Here is a 12514-nt window from a genome sequence, read left to right on the forward strand (position 1 = left end):
TGTTGTATAGTTTGAAGGCTTTAGTTCCTGATCTACACGATATGGCAAAAACAACTGCATAATACTCTGATAAAACAATTCAGTATTTTTAGTCTCTGAAAATCGTGCATAACGAACAACTGCAGGTTGTGACCGTGTTCTCTTAGTAACAAAACCACATCTATTGTTCAACTGTATTGGCTTAGTGGATTTTTCATTTTTACTCAAAACACGATATTCGGAGGCAAATGTGGCCATACACATATCATTAAAATCACTGCTTTTTGGTCTATTTGTATACCGGTCTACAATACTAGTCATCCACATGTCCTCTGCTGTTAAATCCTGTGATGTTGCTTTTTGTCTTAACACTTTTAAGGGCAAACTCATTTTAACTACATTGTCCCCTGTTGGCACAAACACAACTTTCCTAGAACATTCTTTTAGATGCATATTTGTTAGCCTATACACAGCCTCCTGAGCACTAACATCTCTGTTATGAAGGTATACGCTGCCTAATGACTTCAAAGCCTCCCTTGCACTAACATTTCCATCTTTATATGCTTCCTTCTGAGCATTACCTAACAACAAACCCATCTCTTTTTCAGATTTTGACATGTAAGAAATTATGTAAACACAGCAGGCATAAGCATCAATTACAAATTGAATATCCAAATTAGCATTGTAACATTTCAACAGTGGCTTACTGTATTGATTTATCCAAACCTCGTTTACCTGCCTTTTCAACACAACATGTGTATTTCGACTAAAGCATTTGTATGCCTCCTCAAAAGTTGCCTGATTCATACCTAAACTCTGAAACAAATGCTCCACACTTTCAAAACTCCTACTCTCATCTGAAAGAGCTTTCTTGATTGTTGTTAAGATATCACTTGCCTGCTTTCTTCTCATCTTAAAAGAGTCTTGCTGACGCTGACTTTCACAGGCACATTGTTGTAAATCATCTTCTCTCTTATCCACTTGACACTTGCATATTTGCTCGGAAATATCACTTTTCCTATGACATATAAATGTTCGACTGGATGGTGGCCTGGGAAAATTAAACCGGCAAACTGTGTTTTTTTTTTTGCAAGTTTTAGAATGCCGCTTTGAATGCTGTTGTACAGATGAGACAATGTCCAATAAAGTCTCATCTTGTGAAGGCAATTCACAAGTTACATATTCATCAATAAACTGAATCACCTCTTCATCTGTATTTTTATCAATCTGTGGAGCATTCTCAATCCAAAACAGACAGTGCACATGAGGTGAACCTCGCTGTTGAAATTCCACTCTGTAAAAGTAATCCTTAATTTTACCAATCGGATGCAATGGAGACATGAGTACCTCCTTCAAAAAACAATGCCACCGAAAGTCAAACATCCTTGCTGCAGTCACAGGATTTCGACGCAGCAGATCACACCTGTCTGCCCACTCTAACTGTTCAACTGTTTCTGTTCTACCTTGCTGTTTCAAAATACTATAAAGAAGATTTGTCCATCGCATGTCAGCTGACGAAAATGAACAAAACCAAGTGGGTATACCAAGCTGACGAACACAAGCTAAGAGGTCACGCTGTGCTGCCTGCCAAAAAGCTGGAGTACCTCTAATAGGTTTAAGAAAACGGTACCCATCATCAAACTCCAACAACTTCTTCAAAGACTCTTCATCTTTCAACAACTCATGGCTAACATTCTGATATGTACAATCACCTTTTCCTTTTCGCAATGCTATTGACACATTAGAGATAACCTGTTCAATCTCAGACATATACTGAGCAAAAAAGATATATTCAACATTTTGTGCAAACCTGCCATCAGCATGTAAAATCCGGTTATTAAAATAACGGGACAGTGTCAAACGCTTCTCTCTGTTTTCATGATATGTATTCACCCCCTTTGGAAATAACACTGGGAAACATTTGGCTTCATTTGCATGATCAGAAAGTAATTTTACAGGATTATTCCCTTCTGCTGGAGCTAGATTTAATATGTTAGTAAAATATTGATCTAGTGCTTCCTGACCAATATCAACAGGCATGAGACATGTGTCCTGAAACATACAGTGCTGCTGTCTGTCATGTAAAAGCTCGTCATCAACATTTGAAGATATAACACCGCTTACTGCATTTTTATCACTCTCCTCTTCCACAGCTTCCTCTTGATGCATACAAAACTGATTTTGCCAACTTTCATTGAATTCTACATCTTTATAATGCACATTTGACTCTTTTAAATATTGTAAAGCCTGTCTTATGTGGATAGTGTCAACAAACTGGTATTGATAGTGGCCTTTGTAAGTTAACTTGCGCTTTAGCTTTACTGGTAATAAAGATCCTTCCATGCTAGAACGGGGTAAGACATTGGTGGTTTCCACAATGTTTGCTGGTACACATGTCACTGGTCCATGTACTCCATTTTGTCCACCCTTAGGTAAGGCTAGCATTTTCATAAATGGTATATGTAAAGCTATTAAATGTTGTTCTAAGCTATTTAAACATGCCAATTCAGGTGGAATGGGATGAACTTCTAAATGGTTTTTTACAGACTCTGGAGGAACTTCATTTTTATTAATTTTATAATGGCATGTATAACAGATCCATAGTTTAGCTTTAACTGTCTCCAACCAGTGACATGGATTTGTACAATCTTTATTACATTTGTGTAAATAGTCTTCAGTTAAACATTTTTCTGCAATCAGTGCTGCAGTTTTAGTTTTGTTATAATAGTTTTTTTGACAATGTAACACCTGATGTCTAAATAACAACCTATGGCAGACACAGCAAACAAAATCTGGTCCATCTTTTATTTTATCTAAAAAATTTGTCATCACAAAATCAAACTGCTCTCCCTTTTCTTTCCTTTGCTGCCTTTTCAAGCTGACACCAGCAATAGCACGCCTTTTATATTCTAGATTTCCATGATACTTTTTAAAACTTACTGCTTTTAAATTTTGCCTATGCAACTCATTTAATTTGTATTTCCTTATACTGATTTCTTTTAGCTTTTCTTTATGAGATACATTTTGCTTGTATTTCCCGATGCTCATTTCTTTAACCTTTTCTCTATGAGATACATTTTGCTTGTATTTCCTGATGCTCATTTCTTTAACCTTTTCTTTATGAGATACATTTTGCTTGTATTTCCTGATGCTCATTTCTTTAACCTTTTCTTTATGAGATACATTTTGCTTGTATTTCCTGATGCTCATTTCTTTAACCTTTTCTTTATGAGATACATTTTGCTTGTATTTCCTGATGCTCATTTCTTTAACCTTTTCTTTATGAGATACATTTTGCTTGTATTTCCTGATGCTCATTTCTTTAACCTTTTCTTTGTGAGATACATTTTGCTCATATTTCCAGGTGCTTATTTCTTTTACCTTTTGCCTATGCAACAAATCTTTTTGATATTTTTTTATGCTCCTTGCCTTCACCTTTTCCTTATGTAATGCATTTACTTGGTATGCAATTTGATTTTTAAAATACTTTTTCTTTTTTGAATGCTTAGAAACCATATGTTTAGTTGATGAACTACATATATTTAATGTATCATTCATTGCTTCTTTTGTTTTTCCTCTACACATGTGCTGTGGTGTAGATAAATTAGTCGCTCTGCATAAACCAAAACAACCCTCCTTATTAAAATGTTGCACACAAATTACTGGCACAAAATGACTATTTTCACATTTCAAGTATATCCCTTCATTTGTGGTATCTGTACTTGTGCAGCTATACTTGTGCCATTTATCTCCATTAAACATAAATATGTCCAATCCAAAAGCATTTGCTGCAGCCTGAAATTCTGTGTCAGTAGCAGGATTCCCAACATACTTCATTTGTGACTTTGAAATATACTCAGATATTGAAACATAATCTTTTACCACGAACTTCATGTGCTCTTCACCATTGTTTTCCATATACTTCAAAACAGCAAGCCTTATTTTTCTATGACTTTTCTCAGAACCACTGATTACTTCAGATAAAGCCCTAAAGAAACTATTGCTGTCCTCTATAACCTTATTTGTTTTACAAACAACACCTAAATGACCATAAACAGTGTGAACTTTGTTATCCTGCTTCTGAAAGTCAACATTAAATTTATAGCATAAACTTTGTGCAACTCCATTGGAAATGGGACTGAAGCTAAACTGACTTGCGTCATTCAAAACCTCACCATCAGCATGTGTATCTAACACTACTTCATCTGCACAAAATGTGTGATCCTGTGTTTTGTCAAAAAAAAAACTATCCTTACTCTTTAACCTAGTGCTGTATCCTTTGATAACAGATGCACTGATTTTGCAGTAGCCATAACAGGTCTGCAGTTGAGGCTTATGAACACAGACCACCGTCTCATAATGATTCCCATGACGATTTTCTAAATAGATTCCCTTTTCTGACAAAAGCTTGCCATTACAGCCATATTTTAGCCAACGCTCATCATGAAATGTAAATACATCAACTCCTAAACAATTAGCAGTTGCTTGGATTTCAACTTCTGTAGCCCAGCTGTTAACATTTCTCATTTTAGATTTCTGAATGTAGTCTGCAACTGTTGAATACTCTGATCTTAAAATATTTCTATATATTGCAGCATTCCTCTCCAACTCTTTCACAATGGCAAGTCTTATCTTGCGATGGTGCTTTTGTGTGCCAGTCACAACCTGAGAAATAGCTCTGAAGAAACAGTTCCCATCAGCCACTATACTTTCATTTTTGCATGGAACACCTAACAAACCAACACATGTAGACGCTGGTACACTAATTTTTTCAAACTCCACATTTAACTGTGTGCACAAAGCCTGACAAACCCACTCAGAAATGGGACTAAACACCAGTTTGTTGTTTGTCACTTCACTAACAAATTCAACATCTGAATTCACCTGAGACACATCATACTGTTTTAACTTCTTAGCTTCACTGTGACCCACTGAAATCTTGCGCTTTCTTGTTGCATCATTACATAATAACCCCAAATTATACTCAGAACAACTCAAGGTCTTTCCAGACATTTTGCAACTCTCTGCCTCTATTAAAGACTCCACGATGATAACATCACTGATGTTTGGTTCATTCTGGATTGAATCACAACTTGATTCTGGTGTAAAGGTTTTGCACGTTTTTTCACAACTGTCTTTGGGTGTGGCACTATCAGACACCATAAGGTACCTAACACAAACACCAGCTACTTCAAAAGGCTTTTGCTTCTGACTCAGGCCCGTTGCCAGCTGGCAGATGTGTCTGACCACATCTTCAAGTGACCTGAAGCACAAAACAACACTTCTTCCCTGCTCACTGACCAAACCCACAGCACTGCGTGCATGAGAATCAACTAGTGCATATTGTCCATTCTCAGAAATGACTGCACATGTACTGCCACACAATGTCAGAAGACATGTATTATACATGGCACAGATCTTTTGCAGCCCAGTCTGCAGGGTAGTGTAGACACCATTCTCAATGAGTTCCCCTTCAAGCACATCAACATCCCCACTGACAAAATCTCCATACTCAAACTCAAAGTTTTGCCCATCAATACAATACTTTTTAGGCAAATCAGGGACACACAACACACTGGATGAGTTGCTTATCATGTTGCCGTCTCTCAAATTGGTGTACAAAAGGTCACCTAAAACTACAACTCTGTCAAGAACTTTTGTCTCCCATGAAAAGACGCTATCAACTTTATGTTTTGCCAGGCTAACCAGACCTATAGCCATACACTGAACTCCTCCATATTTAAATCGATCATCAGCCTGGTGAAATGATCCTCTCACACTCTTTATAATGCAACAGCTATCCTCTGCTCCAACTCCCGTGACAGCATTAACAGTTTCAAGGTTGACAGAAGTGTTATCAACTTTAGCTGTAAGATTCGTGTCAACATCCCTGTCCACAAATACTGCACTGCTCTCCACGTCAACATCAACTTGACCTGCCTGCACAGAAATGCTGCTAACAGCATACCATTGTGCATCTAAAGACGTCTGTAAATTTCTGATGTGAAGCATCAGGTCGTCAAGGCATGTGTTAAAAACAGCCACAGCTGTGCCAATCTCAGATGCCAGCCCAGCTGCATTACGTGTGCCACAATCAACAACAACAAAATAATTCTTGTGATGAATGATGACACTAACTGCAGTGTGAAGATCCAACAGACACATGCCATCCCTCAACAGATGTTCCTGCAGCTTTTCATACAACACAGCTTCCCCTTCCGACAGCCCAAAATCTATGTAAACTGGCGGGCCAATATCAACTTTCCATCTTTGGCCAAACACAGTGTGCTGCCCAATCAGCCTGCAAACGCTATGCTTGCTGCCAATGTCCTGTCTTGCCTTAGCTATATACCTACCTAACTGGCACCCCTCTACACATATATCATCAACATCCTCTGGTTTCCATGTACACACTGGAGCTATCATATGCTTGATTGCAGCCACAACACTGCAGGCAATTAAGGCATTCACATCTGAAGTGGATGGTGCACATTGAACAGCAGTCCCAGCAACAATGGATGCTTGCAACTTCTCTGCACAAATGCAAACATTTGGGTTAGCATTGGACTTACCAGAGGTGATTCTTGGTGTGCGCCGCATGCGAAAACCCTTTTTTCTTGGCATCTACAATAAAAAGAGAAAAAAAATATATTAAACAAACATCCACACTCCAGCTCACATGTTAGTTTGCTCCAAGCATTTACACAAAGGTCAGTGTTTTGTAGTAGCTAATATGTCATTCTTCATAACAGAATTGTTGATATAGGTTACAAGCAAGTCTGGCGCTGAACAGAAATTGTCGCGCTATGCGCCTGTGTTTATTGTGCATAAATACTGAATTGTCCTGACACAATATTGCGTTTCGTTTCTTTTATTACCATGGTACATTAACAAAAACATATACTTTTATTCACAGGATAAAACTTTTTTTTTGTATCACTAATTGCCCAGTACGATTACAGCATACAATATTATTGTCACTGCTACATTTCTGTAATGAACCAGAAAATATTTCCACTACTAATTAATTACCGTTGAGCTTAAAGGTCCTATTAATAAATGGTTAACGAATGTGTATTTATGAAGACGATTTGTGAGACTGGTAAACTTATGATAGGTACGATGGTCTTTCATTCTACACGGTGCATTTCAAGGTCCTGTACCCATCTGTCGGTAAACTAGACCTGGGCTTGTTAAAGTGACCTGAAGTTACTAAAAACTTCATGAGTGTATGCACTCACTCCAAGAACCGTATGATTATCAATTTGAGCGTGGTGAAAGTTGGGCTCTCGCTAACTCTTTTGTCCACTCTGTGTGCTCGTAAGGGTCTAACCCTTTCACTCTTTTGATTTTTTTCCTCGTATCTTTTCTTTGACTTTTCATCAAGTTTGTCTTTGTACGGAGCGGTATTGTTCTCCTTCGTTTTTGTACATACCTCTTTTGGGGGGCAAAGTAAAAGCAAGAAGGTATTAGAACCGGAGAATGAACGTTTTGCGGTGCTGCAAATGCTTGCATTTGATGCATTGCTTTAATTGTTTTGCCACTAGTGCCCGGCATGCAATGCATGAAAGTCATGTGGTCTGTCAATCTCTATTATGACTACGAACACTAAAGTAAGGGGGTGGAACATGACCTTCCAGTCATGTTCAAATCAAACCTGACCATTTTAAAACTTAAGACACTCATAAATATTGTCATTTACATTTGATTGCCTAAAGGCTTTATGAGATTCTCCACACTATTAACTTATACAAGTGATGTGGGGGGGGGGGGGGTGAGTGCATTGAGATTAGAATCTCACCCCCCCTGCCATTGACTGAACAAACGACTGAATAGCCCACTGAACGACTACTTAACGACCCACTGAACAATACTGGAGAACATTTTTTAAACCTTCTCTTTCCACTTTTTGCTCTTAACAGGAAGCATCAAAAAACGTCAAAAAACCCTTGTTAAAACCTCAAGCATGTAAGGCTATAGTCAGCATTTTTAATAACTTACCTTGGTTCACACCAAATCCAGCTGTTCTGCTGAAAGTTCACAGCAAGCCTTCTGAAGTATCTGTACGTGATGTCCCTTAGGAAGTTTGATCTCCTAATACAAAAAAGATATTGTACAATTAAACATTATTGACATAAGATCAGAAAAAGGTCATTTTCAGACTGAAACAGAAATAAAGAAACCTTAACCCTAGCAATTAAAATTGTGACAAAGACAAAACCCCACCCATAAATGGCATGGTTTTTTTAATGACCAGTTATGCTCAGGTTAAAATCTATACCTGTGCACCTACCAAAAATAATTAAACATCAGATTCACAAGGCTAAAATAAATGTGAGACAATAACAAAATTTTCTCAATACCTGCATAATTAGCATGATGCAAATTTAACAACTCACAATGAACGCACAACAAATCACAGCTATGTGAAAAATTACAATTATCCTCTTACGCTCTATAGCCACCAGTACTGTGGCTCAAGAGTTATGCAAAAACCTCCATGCAAATATCACGTAGTATCCACAGAAGCCTTATAATTTTAGCTAAATGGTCATATAAACCATTTCTAAAACTACCAAAGACAGCAGAAACAAGCATGATTGAAATAGCAGTTACTAAACTGCTTAAAATCTGCTAAACACACATAAACCAGCCAAAAATGTTCCACACTTCATGTATTTCATTATATTCATGTTGTGCTTTACTTGTAATAAGAAATCAGTGGCTAATTACCCGGCCTAGCTTTCACAGATTTCAGTCTTTCAAAAAAGACCACAAAATGGCTTAATGGCCCAAATTCACTAAAACAGAAAACCAAACCAAAGACTTTTCACCGGTACCCCTCCCACAAACAATAAAAAAATAACTTAAATACAAAGTAAATTCTGTTACTGAAATTTAAAATGTGGTTTTACACCAAAAATAAAATTCAATTTACAACAAATAAAACTTACCAAGAATTGCACAAGGGCAGGGTTTTTCAAAAATAATCTCTTGTGATGTTTGTTATAGTGGTCTAAAATAATGTCCTCGAATCCTCAGAATGTTAAAATCCAAAGCTCTCCTCTTCTCGTTTGCTAAAAGCAAAGTGGCTTACAAACCAGTGGCACAGGTATTTATTGAAATCATGAGGGACATTCAAAAAACTTCAAATGATCCAATCACAGAAGCCAACAGGGGAGGGACTGTCACAAAGTAACCAGTGAAGTTACAATGCAATAAACAGTACTCAACACCTTTTTTCCCTTGAGTAGTTAAAACCTTTATTCAGCAGTACACTAATTTTCATAGCTGTTGTCCACACCCTTGGCTTTGCCAAAAGACACAATTCAATCTTTTGTCTCAGTCTAACCTTTTCAACAGTGTCACTTGCCCCCCCTTGCTTGCCCTTCACACATGAAAACAAAAGACAGCCATTGATAGTCTCTGCCACCAACTGTCTCACCACACCTAATTCTGAATTAACAATTACTCAAAGTGACCTAAAACTTTTGGGTCACTTTAGGTCACAGTCCCAGTGGGTGACAGCATATAAAAGTAAGAAAGCTTAGCAAGTACCTGATGCTGTCAAATCATAAGAAATTAGCAGAAATATCGTAAAACCAAAACAGTCAAATGAAAAAGCAGCATAAGCCAAAGTTCCTTCAGAAGTACAGTATCAGAGAATGGTGAAAGACTGTTGGAATAATTGGCAGTGGATTTTATCGTGTGGTCTCTGTGTTTTTCTGTCAGTTAATCAGGCTGAATCTGCCAAACTGCTAGATCATTGAAAGGCCCACAACGAATAGACACAACGAAGGTTAAATCAATTTGGTAGCAAAAGACTGTTATTTAGCATCTTCATTGATGTCAATGACAAACAAAGAAGAATAGTTCATTCTGGTGAAAAACCAGCACGAGTTATCTACACAAATCTTCCATAGCTCTAAGGATTAACGGCAAGTCTTGTTCCTTACTGTTCATATTGAGCTTCTGTTTAATACATTGGCAGTGCAATAGCATAGTGTTTAGGTTTATATCAACAAAATACAGGAATCTTAATAGAACAACTAGAGAATGAGAAGAATACATAAATATGAAAAAATATATTTCAGCTTCTCCTCTCTGTTGTGTTGCAACATAGCCATTCGACATGGAAAATGAAGTAGCTTTCAAGAAAGAGAAAGCTTGAAAAACTTACAAACACTGACAATCAACTAGTGTACAGCTTTCAAGTGTAATTTATACATTTTAATAGTAATGTCTTTAAAACTATCAGTGACATTGAAAGGAGTTATTAGTTATTATCAAAACATCAAATTGTTCATAAAACATAAGTTCGCTTTTTTTTATTTTAAAGCCAAAATGACACCAGTGACACCACTAGTGTTTTATAAATCTTGATTCATAAACAATTATGTTAGAAACTTATTTCCTATTCACAATACTTGTTATTATTAAACATTTAATGTGAAAAAGTTTCATCCTCCTCTTAGTCTTCATACATCTCTTTTTTTTAAACTTGTAGAGTTGTAGAATTTAAACTAATAACACATATACCATAAGGATGAATAAACAGTCAAAGAAAACCAAAATTTAAAACAGGAACATTTATTATAAAATATTTACACATCTGTCACAACTCTTTGTCTGTCTGACTGGAGTCCTCTGTCACATATGTACAAAACAAACCAAAACAATATTTTTCACAGTTGAGTATTCACAGTATTTATAAAGCAATTGTAAAAGAATTGAGTAGTTAAAATCTTTATTCAGCAGTACACTAATTTCCATAGCTGTTGTCCACACCCTTGGCCTTGCCAAAAGATGGCCTTGCCAAAAGAAACCAAGGTGAGACTCAGTCTCACCTTGGTTTCACAGCCTTACAACTTATTCATTCAACAGTGTGACCTCAAGTTTGCCCCCCCCCCCCGCTTCCCCTTCACACATGAAAACAAAAGACAGCCATTGATAGTCTTTACCACTAACTGTCTCACCACACCTATTTCTGAATTAAAAATTACCCAAAGTGACCTAAAACATGCCACTTTGGGTCAAATGTGAAAAAATATATTAATCTAAGAAAACTTAGCATTATTATAAAACATCTGTCACAAGTCTTCGTCTGTCTGAGTGGTGGCCTCTGTCACATCTGAACAAAACAAAAACAAATAATATTTTTTGACAGTTAGTATTTATAAACAACTTTAACAAATATACATGGGTAAAACAGACATTTGCATATATCTAATCCTTATAAAATCACAAATGAAGAAAACAAAACATGATACTAATCATGGATTTAATATTTTCTCCAAATGATTTATCATAAACTAAAATAAATAATTCGCATTCATGTTTATTTGTATGTAGACAGTCGTTCAATAGTAATTCATAGAGTATTTTTTCTAAGTCCCATTTCTTAAAATAAGACACTGAAGCCAACATTCACTGTTTATACCATCCAAACAATACATTAAGACTTACCATCACGTGCGAATGTAATCGAAGCTTGCAATGCATCCAGCTCCTGGGCAGTGTTATTCAGCATTTCTTTTTCAGCATCCAGCTGTTCTTTTAAAACAGAAATCTTTCTTTCGGCTGCACGCCTGAGCCGCACCTGCCGAACCAAGAGGTCCATTGCCTTGGCATGAAGTTGCAAGCACCTTGTATATAGATCCTCTCTGCTGACCCCTGGGTCCAAGCAGGCATACTGAAATTACAAAATATTTTGGATCATAACAAAATTAGAAAACAGTTATTCGCTTCAATCTATGCTGCCGCTACAATGTAATGTTTGTAGTGCCAGATCACAACAACAGCTGTATAAAAGTCTCAGCTTAACCTTGTGCCATCCTTTAAAAAACTTACGTTGATCACCCTGGGGACCCAAAAAGGCCCCAGTATGGCACAAGGGTTAACAGTGACTTATATGAAAGAGCAAACAAACAAACAAACAAACACAAGAAACACTAAACACAGCATCCTTCCCAGCTCTGTAACAGGTAATGTAGCGTAAAAACAAATTTTTCTACACTATAAATAAAATTTAAGAAATATTTGTTACTTACAGTTGATAGTTGAAATTCTTGACGCAATGATTCAACTTCAGGATCATTAATCCCAGCAAACTTCGTTGGGGAAGCATATGCCATTCTCTATTTATGATAAAGTATGAGGTTAATTAGTTACATTTTACACAACATTCAAACAATATACAAACATGAGAGCATCAAAGAGACTTTACTTACACATAAACATGTAGTTAGTTCACAATAATGATCAGTAATGCAATTACATTCATTCAAAAAACACAAAACATATATATAAATGGTAAATGGCCTGTATTTCTATATCGCTTTACTAGTCCCTAAGGACCCCAAAGCGCTTTACACATCCAGAATGAAGGTGTAAATTAGTCAATGTATGACATTAAGATAATGCTCACCAACTCTTGCTGTCTGCTGCTCAAATTTGCTTAAAGAAAAGGATTGAACGCACAACAAATCACAGCTATGTGAAAAATTACAATTATCCTCTTACGCTCTATAGCCAC

General features: G+C 36.7%; 2 long non-coding RNA genes across 2 annotated transcripts in view; one reads left to right on the forward strand and one right to left on the reverse strand.

The window, feature by feature from the left end:
* Positions 1–12514, forward strand: part of LOC147324793 (uncharacterized) — a 134075-nt gene that overhangs the window by 19093 nt on the left and 102468 nt on the right. The gene's annotated exons all lie outside the window — the stretch shown is intronic.
* Positions 10902–12499, reverse strand: LOC147324794 (uncharacterized). Its single transcript, XR_015130549.1, has 3 exons — positions 12030–12499; positions 11446–11671; positions 10902–11110 (listed from the first exon to the last, which is right to left on the reverse strand). It is a non-coding gene; the product is annotated as an uncharacterized LOC147324794 (long non-coding RNA).

Source organism: Aulonocara sp. 'chitande type north' Nkhata Bay, linkage group LG7, assembly GCF_057382095.1.
Source record: "Aulonocara sp. 'chitande type north' Nkhata Bay isolate Kocher_YH1m ecotype deep benthic linkage group LG7, A_spYH_male_GT1.1, whole genome shotgun sequence".
Taxonomy (NCBI): domain Eukaryota; kingdom Metazoa; phylum Chordata; class Actinopteri; order Cichliformes; family Cichlidae; genus Aulonocara; species Aulonocara sp. 'chitande type north' Nkhata Bay.